Source organism: Strongylocentrotus purpuratus, unplaced genomic scaffold, assembly GCF_000002235.5.
Source record: "Strongylocentrotus purpuratus isolate Spur 01 unplaced genomic scaffold, Spur_5.0 spur5_scaffold_20, whole genome shotgun sequence".
Classification (NCBI taxonomy): domain Eukaryota; kingdom Metazoa; phylum Echinodermata; class Echinoidea; order Camarodonta; family Strongylocentrotidae; genus Strongylocentrotus; species Strongylocentrotus purpuratus.
The window spans coordinates 19,449,796-19,465,453 of NW_022145606.1; the positions used below are offsets into that span (position 1 = coordinate 19,449,796).

At 37.3% G+C, this 15,658-nt stretch overlaps 1 long non-coding RNA gene across 1 annotated transcript; it reads left to right on the forward strand.

The window, feature by feature from the left end:
• The first annotated feature begins 13,062 nt into the window (after positions 1–13,062).
• Positions 13,063–14,041, forward strand: LOC115927281. Its single transcript, XR_004065542.1, has 2 exons — positions 13,063–13,264; positions 13,837–14,041. It is a non-coding gene; the product is annotated as an uncharacterized LOC115927281 (long non-coding RNA).
• Positions 14,042–15,658: the final 1,617 nt, after the last annotated feature.

The following is a 15,658-nucleotide window of genomic DNA, read 5'->3' on the forward strand; positions in this document are numbered from 1 at the left end:
CTATCATATTTGGTATGACTTGGAAGCCCCATAGAATGAGCAGTACATAGGAATAAGGGGCAGAGTCAAACGTGAATAGTTGCAAAATTCACCGGTATGCACTAGATTCGTTAATATGCTGAGCACTCTTCTCTCTTCGACATAAGAGAGTGTGAATTTGTGTAAATTACTAGGGCTTGTGACCCCAACTAGTCATCCATGAATATTACATTTTAAAGAATCTTAAAATGAAATGCATGCACTATAAGGACATGTCGGGCAAGATTTGCCACTGTTTCGTTATCAACATTCTGAAGCATCATGCCTAATTCATAAAATGTTGAAAAGGCCCGAACAATTGGACGAGTCCATGCAGAGGTTCTCCACAAAGATGTTAAGGCACCTTTTTTAAAATAAATTACTTAAAGCCCGTCTGCAATGGCCAGGAGGGTTAAGACCTCCCTGTAAGGTCACCTACAGGTGGTTATCTCATCAAATCCGCTCTCAATTAACATAAGAAAAAGGGGATCATGAGGGACCGACAGGCACCAAGTAGGCATTGTTTTTTCTATTTAGAGGGTGAAAGTAGTTGTAAGTAGTGCAGTTGGGCTTTGAAGTGAAATGAAGTGTAATGCATGGTTTTTGAGTAAAAAAGCAGCATTATTTCAGTGCTGACATGGTGGTTCTACTTCATGCATGTTTGTTTTAATGCAGTGTGTATGTTGCTCATGGAAGAACATCTGAAAACACAGCATCCCTACACTCTTCAAAAAAGAAGAATGCACAACTTAACAAGAGCAGTATGTTTTTAAACTTTTTACTTTTAACCTTGCCCCTTATTTTGATATACTCCGCGTTCCAAAACTGAAAAATCATAACAAAATGGGATATCATTTTAAAGAGGAATAAACAAAGCGATGATTATGCAATGACTAGAGAGATATAATCGATCACACTTGAGTTTCCAAACTATTTGGGGAATTTATTTTCCTTTCATAATTAATACCATGGCTGTGTGGTATAACCGTTGTTTAGGGCTTATGTTTCTTTGGTTCTTCATTTTTATTGCAACCCTAGGTTAGTTTGTTTTGCCAATACTTCAGATATTGAACCCGGGAGAAGAACTGTTGATGTAATCCATATGCCTATCATTTTGTTACAGTGTTGCTATCAGTGTTTTTATGAGAATAAAATAAGGATACAAAAAATCAGGAGCCTGCCTTATCAATTTTTAAAGAGACTTCAATTAGATAATTAATACGAATTGGTGTTTAATTAATAGGATACCTGGTAAGGATAGACGTAGATCATCCAAAAAAACCATGGATTACGAAAGGCATTCTCAAATCCATTGGTAGAAAGGAACGCTTGTATAAGCGGTATTTAAAACTTAAAACTGAAAAACCCCTCCGTGAAGAAAAAGTATACATCTTTTAGAAATAGGCTTACTCACATTATACGTGTCTCCAAAAAGAAATAAAATAAAAACCCATGTGTTTAATTTATCATTTATGTCTGGAACATTTCCTGAATCAATGAAAGTTTCAAAAGCCATACCTTTATTTAAGAAAGGTGATATACATGATTTATCGAACTATCGCCCAATATCATTGCTTTCGACTTTTTCAAAGATTTTAGAAAGACTAATGTACAATCGATTATCTACTTTCCTTCATAAGCATTCAATTATTTTTTCGGAACAGTTTGGGTTTCGAAAATGTTATTCAACAGAGTCAGCTTTGCTTTTTGTATCCGAACTTTTGTACAAATTTTATGAAAAGAAAGAGATAGCTTTAGGAGTGTATGTAGACCTTAGCAAGGCATTCGATTGTTTGGATCACAAAATCTTATTAAGAAAATTAAGTTTTTATGGAATTAGAGGCATTCCATTGGAATGGTTCCAAAGTTATCTGTCTAATAGAACACAATTTGTAAAATATAATGAATCTGACTCTGAATTGCTATTAATGAAGCAAGGTGTTCCTCAAGGTAGTATCTTGGGCCCGTTATTATTTTTGCTCTTTATTAATGACATTGTTGAGTCTTCAAGGAAATTACATTATGTACTGTATGCCGATGACACAAACATCTTCTATTCTGGTAAAAATTTGAAAGACTTAATTTTTGAAGCCAATGTTGAACTTCAAAAGGTTGCTAGCTGGTTTTCATCAAATAAACTAAAAATTAATCAGACCAAAACAAAGTTCATGATATTTAACTTTGGCAAAAAAAATGATACTTTAATTGAAAATGTTAATCTGACAATAGATGGTAACTGTATTGACCAGGTACAATTTGCAATTTTTTTAGGAGTTGCCATTGACAACAAACTTACATGGGCAAAACACATTGAATTAATTTCCAGGAAGATTCGGTCCCAAGTCGGTGTAATGAATAAGCTCAAAAGTTTTTTACCATCCTCTACCATGCTTTCTCTATACTATACCCTCATATATCCTTACTTAACGTACTGTAATTTAGTGTGGGCGAGAACGTCTAATAATTTATTAAAGCCCCTTATCATACTTCAAAAGCGGGCTGTTCGGTTGTGCTGCAATGCTTCCTTCAGGGCGCACACCTCTTCATTATTTAAATCCTTAAATTTACTCAAACTTCCAGATATTCTTTCTCAACGGACTTTATTATTTATTCACAAACTCCAAAATAATTTGCTACCAGTAACGTTTTATGACAGTTTTCATTTGAACTCGGATGTCCACTCCTTTAATACAAGAACAAAAAAAGACTTCCATCTACCAAAATTCACTAACTCATTTTTGCAAAATAAATCAATTATATATCAAGGTCCTCACAAATGGAACTCCATGTCAAGTTATTTAAAGGGTATTAAGAACCACAACGCATTTAAACTTAAACTGAAAAGAACAATACTTGCCACTTATTGATTTATTGAAATACATAACTGATTCATATATTTTGTTAGCATGTAACATTATTATCATTATTGTATTGTATTGTATTGTATCGTATTTCATCGTATTGTATTGTATAGTATATGTATGTTTTTATGTTTGGGGTTGCTTGTTTACAAGTTTTTAACTTATTTTAGCAATCCCGGTATTTATAATGATTTCATTTGTAATGATTTCATTTTTGATGTTTTTATCTTTTGCCGAATAAATGTGAATTTGAATTTGAATTTGAATTTGAAAATCATCAGATGTTTTACAGCAATAAGATATCTGACAACATATCTTTGCTACACTCGTTTGCGTTAATGATAGGCCTTTCTCGTTAATTATTTTTTTTGTAATTATGAAAATTTGCTTAAAAGTCAATAAGGACTATAAATGTCTTTGAATGATTTCACCTAAAATTTTGCTGAATGAATCTTGAAAGAATCACACACATCTGCAAAGTATAATGCTGAAGCAGTAGAGACAAAAATGTTGAAGATCATTCCTGATACAATGCAGGGTATAAACAAAACACTAAAGCTTGTTTTCTCTCCTCTTTGAGGTTACCCTTTGTAGGTGCACCCTTCTTTTGCAAACAAGTGCTCTTTACGTCGCTGCACCCCTAACTTTGAAAGACTTCGCTGTCCCTGTCGTGCAACATTGACACCTTCCAGTCAAGATAAGAACATTTCTATAACGTTCATCCATGCAAGCGAGGCATTGTTAAATTTCTTTTAATGTCCTCAACTTGATCCCGTTCAACTAGACTTGCTGACGCTGTGTGTTTTTACTTCAGAGGCGGTACTCCAGGGAAGAGGGGGTGGGATGGGAAAGTTACACAATTACCCCCAAAGGACATACACTTTTCCCTGATAATTTCCTCTAAACAATTCTGAGAGGTTCCCCTTTTACTTTCCCAAGTGCCCCTTTTCCTTATAAGAACTAACCCTTTTTTTAGTTTAATAAGTGCCAATTTTTACCTCTTATAGGTGCCCCTTATATTTTGATACGCGCAACATTGATACCGTCCCGTCAAGATAAGAATATTTCAATAACGTTCATCCATGCGGGTGAGGCATTGTTAAATTTATTTTATGGTCCTCAACTTGATCTTGTTCAACTATAGACGTGCTTACGCTTCGTGCAATTACTTCAGAGGCGGTTCTCAAGGGAGGGGTAGGGGGGGGGGGGTTACCCCCAACAATTACACCAAAAGTGCATACACATTTTCCTGATAATTTCCTCTAAACAATTATGAGAGGTTCCCCTTTTACTTTCTCAAGTGCCCCTTTTCCTTAGAAGAACTACCCCTTTCCGTGTTAATAAGTGTCAAATGTTTCTTCTGATAAGTGCCACGGTCGGACTCGAACCGTGGACCTTGTGATCGACAGTCCGGTGACGCATCTACTCTACTCTTCAATGAATGCCCCCTTTTATTTATAATTAGTGCCACTTTTCCACTATTTTCCTCTTTTTTGTTTAATAGCCCCATACCTTTCTCACAAATAACCCTTTACACCTAAAGCCCTTTTAAATTTGACACGTGCCCCATTTTCACTTCTTATTATAAAAACCTTGTTATCTTTAGACAAGTGGCCCTTTTCTTTTATTATAAGAAACCTTTCCCCTTTTCATGAACGCCGTTTTTTAGCACTGTTAAACGCCCCTATTATAGCATCTAATAAGGGCTCCTATTTTCGACAAATGACAATTTTCAATTCTTAATAGAGCCCCTTTTTATCAAAGAAGTCATATAATACTACATATTGACGTGCACTCGATCAAAGGTATAATATTTACAACGAATAGAATCTGGTCTGTGTATTATAGGCCATGTAAAATCGATTCCTAGTTTCTCGTCCGGATTTCGAAAATGAGGAGTGGATGTTTTTTTTTTGTTATTTCATTGATATTCTGATAAGATGGCCGCTCATAAAAATACTTATAGCCATGGTTCCCTGTTAACTTGTGATTTTAATGGTCTACAGTAAGCTCTTTGGGGTCAAAACAATAAAGAGTAAAGTCAGAGTTTATTTAAAAGAAAAATACTATTTAAGTGAATCTTTAGAGTCTAAACTAAAACAAAACATAACAATTAGTTTGTATTAAAATATATATATTAAAGTAGTCCAAAGATAGTCTTTATATTTTTCACAACACAGTAAACAAAAATCATAATAACAACACCAAAATAGACTATTTTTCATAACCTTGTCCTCATTTTGATATGTCTTTAGTTCATGAATTAGTAGTTATGTGATATTGTGTTGATATAAAAGCCTTGTTATTAGTATTATCATTATTTCTAAATCATCATATTCATGACTTTTCTCTTGAAATTATGTTAGATCTGCATCTAAGTTATCACCGAATTATTTTTTTTATCTTAACATAAAATCATAAAAAACAAAAAAACACAAAGAGAAGGAAGCGGGCGCCCGAAGAATTCTTGCGGGGGCGAAAATCCAGGGTTCATTTTTACCTGGCCTTAGTTTGGAAGAATAGAAAAGCAAAACTATTCGATACATGACATATTTTAAAATTTCTTTCGGTTTCGGCATACAAAACAACTGGTACGCAGTGACAATCTCTCTCTTTCTCCCTCCTTCAGCCATCCATCCAGTCATTCTCTTTTTCTTTGTATGTCTGTCTGTCTGCCTCTTTCTCTCTCGCACACATACTTAATATTAACATTCTTTCTCCCCTCGCTCTCACCCACTCACTAATTAAGAGCACACTTTATTAATTTATTTCTGATCTTTTGACAGGGTAGCCCATTCACCAGCAAGTAGTGGTCTTCCATGGGGCCCTGAATGAACATATTTACATCGTTTATAACATTTATACAGAACAGTTACAAAAATAATACTCGTTTGCAAAATTAACATATATCATTAACTTAGTAAGCAGTAATGTCAATAGGAAAATATTAATTAAGTCGAAATTATGTGAATAAGACATGTAAATATTACAGAACATGCACGTAGTGTATGTACGGCTGAGCTATTCACAAATTACAACTTTGTTTAAACAATCTCTTAAATGAATTGACAGAGGAAGCCGTTCTCAACGAATTATCTAGCTTATTCCATTCAAATATGGAAGAAACAATTGGGCTACACTTATAACAATCAGTGTGAAATCTAGGCACACGTAAACATCCACTGTCTATTTGCCTTGTATGATGCTCATGTACTTCATTAGGATTGATTAAGCCTACCTGAAGGTAAGAGGGTGCTAAGTTATGAACGCATTTATATATCATCATAACGCGACTTAACTCAAACCGCTTGTCTAGTGTCATCCATTTAAGACTTGTGAACAAATCAGCCGACGGTGTGTCATATGTCTTGTTCAATATTATTCTTGCGGCCCTCTTTTGAATTTTTTGCAGCTTAGTTGTATGAGAATGAAATCGGTTCGACCATACAACAGAGCAGTAATCTAATCGTGGCAACACTAGACTGTTATAAAGTAACTTTAAGGATTTTTGAGGCAAAAAACTCTTTGCTCTCTTTATCATGCTAATGTTTTTCTGGGTAAGTTTACTTACGTTTTCGATTTGTTTAGACCATTTCAATTCTTCATCTATCAAAAGTCCTAGGCATTTGGTGAATTGAACTCTTTTGATCAAATTGCCGTTTAATGAAATGGTGAAAGATTCAATTTTCTTGAGATTAGCAGGAGAGCCTATTAACATGACACAAGTTTTTTGGTGGTGAATAGGGACACAAATTCTAAAGAAATTAAAAGAGGCTAATTTAAAGCATCCATTGAACTTACAACTTTTAGGAAAACATGGTGAACTTCGAAGGTTAAATTTGAGTACAGTATACAGCCCTACAATATGGAACCGCTTAATGGCAATCACAGGACACATAAATTCATCAGTACCAGGCTTAAATATGGAAGAAAACTGAATTTAATCCCCAGGTCATACACCCCCCCCCCCTCTCCCCTCCCCCTCTCTCTCTCTCTCTCTCTGTCTCTCGCATTACGATCGGAGAAAAAGACGTGCCCTCTTGACCCCCACCCTCTCCCCTGAAGCTACGCCACTAATTCTAGACAATCAGTCTTACAATAAACGAAATGATATATCACCCCAAAAACCCGGAAACAAGGATGAAGAAAGAAACGCTATTTATATCTATCTAATGAAGCAAAAGCATATGTTGCTTTTAAGGGCATACTATGGAGCAATTTTTATTTTGGTAACCATAACTTCAGTTAAAAATTAGAAGTAAAGTTTAGCTAATTGATTTAAAAAAAGGGATTGTGGTCACGATAACCTTCCAGTGTAATTGATTAAAGATAGTGCGCCCTATGACTCACATCCACTGGCAAATATATCTAACTGGTCATTAGAGAAAAGGCATGGTTGCTGAATGTTAGCAACAGTCGGTCGCAATTGCTACTTTTTAATAAAACCATGATGTGGTAATCTACTCTTTAAGCTAGGACTGACAATGATTCGTTTCATGGTTGATTCTTCTTGGTTGACTCCACTGTTCGGGATTTTATCGGTGACAGGTACAAATATAACATTCTCACGATTGCCCACGATGTATTATTCTTCTATATTCATCGTCATTTCAATGCTATTTTAAATATTTGGATGACAATAAACGACATTGGGGTACTACTTTTACGTACCGTCTCATTGTGGCTATGGCAGGACGGATAAATTCATCAGAACCAGGTTGAATAATCTGAAAGAAAATTGAATTTGAATCCTGGGCCAACCAGACATCCCTCACCCTCTTTCTCTCTCCCCCCCTCTCTCTCTCACACACTCACTCATTCGTTGTTTTTCTCTCTCCGACTGGCTCATTCAATCTCTCTGTTTTTTTTTCTCTCTCTCTCTCTCTCTCTCTCTCAAATGACCTCTCTCAATACAATTGGGTAATAATCGTATAAATGATGCCTTTTCTCTTAAATTTATTTCCGATCTACATTAAAGATATTACCGAATTATATATCTATCTGAAACTAAAAATATCAAATTGCAATCCCCCCCCCCCCTAACAACAAAAAAGAAGTCGCGGGCGCCAAAAGATTGCGTGCGGGGAAGATAAACTAGTAATACTTTTTACTTAGCCACACTGTGGACAAAAACAAAAGCAGCAGCGTCCCCTGAGAAAATAGTTCCTCAATGGTTCACGCATGATCTACCTTGTGTAATGTAGTGAGGTAGTTATAAAATCTTGTTATTGACACTCGTTCTCATGACTTTTCAAAACATGGCATATTTCGATTTCTTTCGCTTTTGGCATACATAATAGCTGCTACACAATGACAGTTAATCTATCTCTCTCTCTCTCTCTCTGTCTCTGTCTCTATCACTCCTTCGTCTATTCTCTTTCTCACTGTCGGTCTCCCTCCCCCTCTATCTCTCTCTCTTTCTTATTCACTTAATATTGTAATTTCGTAATATTGTAATAAAGTAAATCTCTCTCTCCCCCCCCCCCCCCCCTCTCTATCTCACTCACATTAACTCAAACACAGTATCACTTGATCACTCTCTCTCTCTCGTTCTCACACACTCACTCATTCATTTTTTTTCTCTCTCTCCGACTACAGCCATGGCTCATTCAATCTCTCTCTATCTCTCTCTCTCTCTCTCTCTCTCTCTTTCTCTCTCGCAATCAACCTCTTTCTTTATACCTATCAATTTAACAACAACCCCCCTTTAGACACAATTATAATAAAGTTGTTTTGCTAGTATCGATCCTTATTTGCATCTTTCGAGAGTTGTCCTGAAGATAATGGAAATGTTATGAGGAGGGCTTTGTCCAACGTCTGGATGAACTAAAGCCTGATAGATAGATAGATATATAGAGTTGTCCTTTTATATCTGGTACTGGAGGATTAACAAAAAAAAAAAAATTATTATTCATCCTATTAGGCGAGGCGTCAAAAATAAATATACCAGCCAGCGGCAGCTAACTGCACTTGTGCGTCCTGGCTGCATTTTTTAAATTAGCTCAGCCGGCTACCGCTGGCGGTAGGAAATGGCGTTCAAAAGCATGTGCCGGCTGCCGCCTTTCGAATGGAAACCGAGCCTCAGATCCCAGCCTGGCGCAAGCCGGCTGGGCTAATAAAAGAAAAATAATTGCCCCAGCCAGGCTTCGGCCGTAATTGCAGCCTCGATGCGCCAATACGTGAGGCGGCAGCCTGCTGGTATCGATATTTTTGACGCCTCGCCTTACCTATATTTTCTGGGTGTTTTCAAGGTTACATCAGCTTTCATCGGTCATTTCTTAAGTCTAGCTTTATGTTTGATAGTATACCCTGCTGGAAAGAACACACTCATTCACACTCATTCACAGTGTGAAACACAGTGTGAAAACGTAGCTCACACTGTGAACACAGTGTGAACACACAGTTCACACTGTGAACGGAGTGTTTTCACAGTGTGGACACCGTCACAATGTGGTAAACCACACAGTATTCACATTGTGAAATTCGATTTCACAGTGTGAATGTACCCGCTCACAGTGTGAAAATGATTTCACAGTGTGACCAAACTGTGAAAAATATTTCACACTGTGATAAATAGATTTTCACAGTGTGAATACCTTACGAGATACATTACACAGTGTGAACAGTAAATTTCACAGTGTGGCCACTCTGTGAAAAATACTTCACATTGTGAAAAATAGAATTCACAGTGTGGCCGCCCTTTGGAAAATATTTCACAGTGTGAACTATAAAATACACAATGTGGCCGCTCTGTGAAAAATATTTCACAGTGTGAAAAATAGAATTCACATTGTGGCCGCCCTGAGGACAATATTTCATAGTGTGAAAAGTAAAATTCACAGTGTGGCCGCCCTGTACAAATTTCACAGTATGGCCACTCTAGCTGTGACAAATATTTCACAGTGTGAGCGGTATCATAATGAGGCCGCTCTTTGAAAACTATTTCACAGTGTGAAACAGTAGATTTACATAGTGTGGTCAGTGTTATAAATACAGTACACATAATGAATTCCTCATCCACATTGTGAATCCTGATCATTAACAGTTTTGTTTTGCATATGTATTTGCTCAAAGGCCATACCGAACCACGCGTAGCATACTTTTGTGTACGTATACACTGAACTCTACCCGTATAGCGTACAATAGATACCACGTGCGCGTGCATGCAGCTCTCTTCGTTTTCAAGAATGTGGCAGGAATGTGGTCCTCGATTGTGCTCGTAATATGTCTTGTTCCGGTATAGTTTTAAATAAGATGACAACAACTGAAGAAAAAATCGAATACTCGTGTATTGGATCGAGGCCAAACAAGTTTCCGTGATATAAGATGAATATGTACAACTACAAAGACATGTTGACGGATGAGAACATAACTGGAATGGCGGACATGGCCTGCATGGTGAAGTTTCCCAACGGCTAGGATAGCTACCAGGCGAGGGTGCTGACGGGCTGCTGCCGAGCTGCTGCGTGGCTGTCATTGAATGGTGAGTATCATCTTTGCTATACGTACTTCACTCAGGGGAACGCTAGGAAGACACTTTTTCAAACATTTTTGGACATTACAATTGAGCATGTTAAACACACAAACTGTTAAGTAGTGTATATCGGCCATTTTAGGCCCCGGGGGGGGGGGGGGGGGGGGGTACTCAGATTATAGTCGGACGGGGGTGTGCGGCTGAGACCTCCGAACCCATACCCACATCCAAGGGTCCTTTTGCTGTAAATAGGTACCCATGTCTAAGGATTTTTTTGTGAAAAATGGACCCATGTCTAAGGATTTCAAATTTCAAATATTACATTTTTTAAGCTGTAATAATACACTCCAGCAAAGCATATAGAGCAGGCCTTCTCAACTGGCGGCGCGCGCGCCACTTGTGGCGCTTGCGGTTAGTCGGAGTGGCGCGCGACTGTTGCAACAACAAAACAAAAAACAGAAAAAAGAGAATATATATTTTAGAATTAAATACTCAGCTAAATCAAGAAGTTGCAGTCGAATTCGAGCCCTAAATGCCTGTTTTATTAACAAACAGGAAGAAAGGGGAAATTTATCGTTTTTTACCATTTTATACGAATCTAAAAGGTCTGAACAACAATTAGCTTACGATGAGATATTTCAACATTGCCAATATCTGGAAACCTCTCGTTTTTGTTTGTATAATTTCACTTTATTTTGACATTTCCCGTGTTTATTGCACACAAAAAACTACATATAAATATACCTCCAGTGTAATTGTACTCAGGAATTTTACTAATTTTTTCACATCAATATGAAATTATGAGTGATTATATTGTGGAATGAAATGGTGCTAAAAATTCCCCATTTGGGCCTTTAGAAAGCCCTAAATCTACTAGCTTCAGGGGGCTTAGCCCCTGCTACTCCTGTTAGGGCTTCGCCCCTGGACCCCACCCATTTTCGGCTCGGTCACTACGCTCCCTCGCAGCACAGTCGACCTTACAGGGTGGCACTTCAACTACAAATTCTTTTTGTTTTGGCACTTCTAATAAACTAGTTGAGAAGGCCTGATATAGAGAGTTAACGCTAATGCGTATTGACCTTTAGCACTGCACTACGCGTTAATAGGCAGCATTTAAATACATTAATAGTCAATACATTCATAACACACAGATGCACACAGTTATGCCGATGCGGCTGATCGGCAAGTTTGACAGTGGACTCACAATTTGATTTTTTTTAATTATTCCTTCTAACATCAGAAAGTTGAAAAAATGTATCTTACTGTTATTTAGGTGTCATCAATCGTCACTTAAGTACCGATTTTGAGAGAAATTGGTTGAGTTTTGTACAGTGGTGTTTAAAATGTTGAGAATCAATAGCACAGCTTTTAATACACAGCCAGGATAGTAATGTACCTATGTGTGTAATAATACAATGGCCAATCATTTTGCAGTTTCTCGATAAAATTCTTTATTAGTAAACTGTACCATACTACATGTATTTTACAAGTAGGCTACATATATTAAAGATGAAAACGCCATGCAACATTATTATACTGCGCTGGCACCTCTAGCATCTGTTTTAATTGAAGGACTTTTCCTGTTTTAATTAACGTACCCGTACACGAGCTCTCAAGCATCGGCTATATAGCTCCCTGCTTGAGCCCAGCTGCTGCCCGGCTGCTGGGCAGAGGGTACGCAGGGTATCTGCCGATCATATCATTTTCAGCACGCGAAGCGCTACAAGTTCCCGGGGGTACGAACCCTATACGGGCGGATACCATACCTAGCGCGCATTATGCCATATAAGTACCCGATATAGGGCCCATGGGGTCCTGATATATGTGGTACCCCGGGGTCTATAGTTGAGTTTACGAGCTACGTACACCTCGTACACTGGAAATGCAATCACAGAAGGATTCACCGGCATTGTTTAAGCCCCGGATTTATTTAGAGATGGGAGAGATTTAGGCATTTACAATGTAGGCTCGATTATTTAGGAGCAAATCCTAAAATCCCGGAGAAAATGAGGGAGAAAAGAGGGGAAAGGAATAAATGAAAAAGAGGACCCATGTCTAAGGATTTTTTTTATGAAAAGGGGACCCATGTCTAAGGATCTTTCCTGAAAAAGTCATCCTTTCGAGCGGCACATCCCCGTATACCCAATATACGTGAGTACCCAATATACGTGAGTACCCCCTCCCCCCCCCCCCCCCGGCATTTAGGCTCTGGACTAGACCCTATATCACAAAACTCTGCCGAGAAAAGTGCAGATTTCCAGATATGAACCAAATGATCCAAATCAACCCTAGATTCTAAAGAGAATGATCCCATATTCCGAGTCATGTAAAAATTCATGTAAGAAACAAATTTTGCTACAATTTATTTCATGTTTTCTGTCGGTAAAAAATAGTCAGACGAAAAAGCATAAAACTAAAATATAGGCCTAGCTCACTAGAAATGACATATGTTCAATAATAATGTCCAAAAATGTATGAAAATGTGTCTTTCTAGCGTTTCCTTGAGCTAGGAGTAGTATGAATAGTGTTTGGTTGTGAACTGTGTCGTACTACAACTTTCACCCTCGATCTGCGTAGGGTTGCGAAGTGTGGCATACCGAGTATGTCAAATTTAGGCTGCGTATGTCTGATTATTTTATTTAAATCTGTAAACGTGCTCTACTTTTCAGTAATACTTGACATTTCTTTTCTGTTCCACAGTTTCATACATGAGGTTCGGACATACTTGACCCAAGTGCAGCTGGGAATGCTGGAGCTACACAAGCAATCCTGGTCATGTGCTGTTCTTGCACTCATGGGTATGCTCTTTACCTATGAGGAGATGGCAGACAGCATAGTTTCAGCATTTAGATTAAAGGAGGAGAATAAGGGAAGCAGTTGCTTGACCAAGACAAGGTGGATGCCATCATTGGTGAGGCATTTTACTATAAAATATACTGACAGTGCCCCTTGGCTCACAGTACTAACAATGCTAATGGGAAATTGCTTTTGATTAGAAAAAGCATAATAAATTGCTGAATGTATGTCGTTTTTAAAGTTTTCTTTTTAAATTCAGTTGATTTCAGACTTTGACTAATTATATGTAGACCAAAATATGAAACTATAACCTTTAATCTGGTATCTAAGCAATATTTTCTCATATTCGATGCTATACAGCATGTTTATTTGCAAATTTATGATTTACGAACCTATACTTTTACTCAAGCATATCTTTAACAACCGTTTACAATGTACGTTAGTTTTATACGTGGCATCTTGTTAACACAAAAGCGAATAATTTGTAATGTCTGGGAGGGCAAAATGTCATTTAGGAAAACATTTACTTTATGATATTTCTTTTCAGGTAATGTAGGTGGATATGCAGATTTGTTACATATTTTGTATTCATCACCTATCATTGTTAATGATTACAAGTTCATGCTAGCAGTTAAATTAGAAGTTGTAACATTTCTCTCATTTATTTTTATTTTTTCTTCATCATAGAATATGCTATGGGAAGATTGCTAGGAGTGACCTCAGCAGAAAATAAGAGGAAGATGGGCCAAAAACTGAAGGACACCAGGGTAGCACGCAGGAGAAAGCCTGTCAAATGGTCATACAGCATCCAAGGGCAACTTCTTGAGACTGGAAACTGCTAAATATCTTGATGTTCACCTCAAGAGCAACCTGAATTGGACAGATCACATAAGGACAACAACAAATAAAGCCAGCTCTGTCGGTGCATTTTTGCAGTGGAACATTAGGCCTTGCCTAAGAGAGACGAAAACGTTGTTCTTCTTTGCTCTTGTTCGCCCAATCCTGGAGTATGCGTGCACAGTGTGGGATCCTCACCCGGGACAACATACACATGCTGGAAATGGTACAGCTCCGCAACGCCTGGTTTGTCACTGGACATTACCATCATACCAGCAGCATCGCACCAATGCTGCAACATCTCAAATGGCCATCTCTCCGAGAACGCAGGGCATGGTTTAAGATGGTGATGGTGTACGGGACTGTCAACCTGCACTCAGAGTTTCTCAAAATCTACCTTCTATCGGTGTTAACATCCAACCATGGTCATACCCAGCAATTCCAAATACAATTTACAAGGACTCCCTGATTTCATCATGCTTTGGAACTTGCTACCTTTTAAGCAAGAGGTACAAAATGTCCATCTCCGTTAGAAGGGAAAGAAGAATTTTTAACTGCACATAGAATATTATAGAAAGTTTTAAATTTGCACTGTATATTCGCGACACCAGACCTGACGTACGTGATACACCATACAGTGGACTGAAGTGATATCTCAAGATCTGGGGAATGATAATTCGGGCTTTAACAAATTGCATGATAGTGGAGGTACTATTTTTGACTACACAGTCGGAAGTTCCATCTAGTTATAATATCCTAACATCAGTATAGTGTCGCTAGAACAAACAAAAAATCATAAGTTACTTATGTAGTCTAGGAAGTCATTAGGAAGTACATACATTTATGTATGCCATTCTGCTTTTTTTTTGTGCCACCGTATATAGAGTGTATGGTTATTTATTTGTAAAAACATGAGCAAAAGCTATTTTTTCTCATCTTCAGGTATTTATTAGTATTAGTTGTAGAGATTTATGTAGCCATAAAAGCAAAACGTGTCTGCCTAAATTAGATATGTTTTCAACTTTTTTCAAGATGTATTGACAGAGATGTTTTGAAACTTGTTATCATCTTAATAGGTTTATGAAGAACCTGTATGTGCCAAAGATTTTCTGATACATTGCAATTGCCAAAGTTACATATCATGTGTGGATATTTTGTACTTGGAAAATGTGACTAGCCATAAAATGTATGTTCATAAATGTAATATACCTACACAAATGTTTAAGAGATATTGCCAGAGAAGCTCTAAAACTATTTTGTATACTGCTGTAACATGCTAATGTGCTTTTATTATGTTTTACGAGTGTCTTAACACCTTTAAAATACATTTTCAGGGAAATATTAATGATATGTGCTAATTGTTTGCCGTCAATGTAATTTATGCCTCAATGTTATACAGTAGAACCTCTATAACGTGTATTAAGAGGTAACTGATACGGCAAGGTTTTTTCACAATTCCATGTTTTGCTGTAATTCATTGTTTTAAACCCTAGTACAATGAGATATCTTATATAAAGAGGTCAATTCAGTGGACACCAATGTGCTTATTATAATGAGATTTCACTGTAGATAGCAAGAAGTATCTCTACTATCTAATGTAAACTGTTTGGATTCATTTGTCTTTGTTTTCATTCTGGTTTACAATATGTTGGCATTCACAGAGTAAAATTTG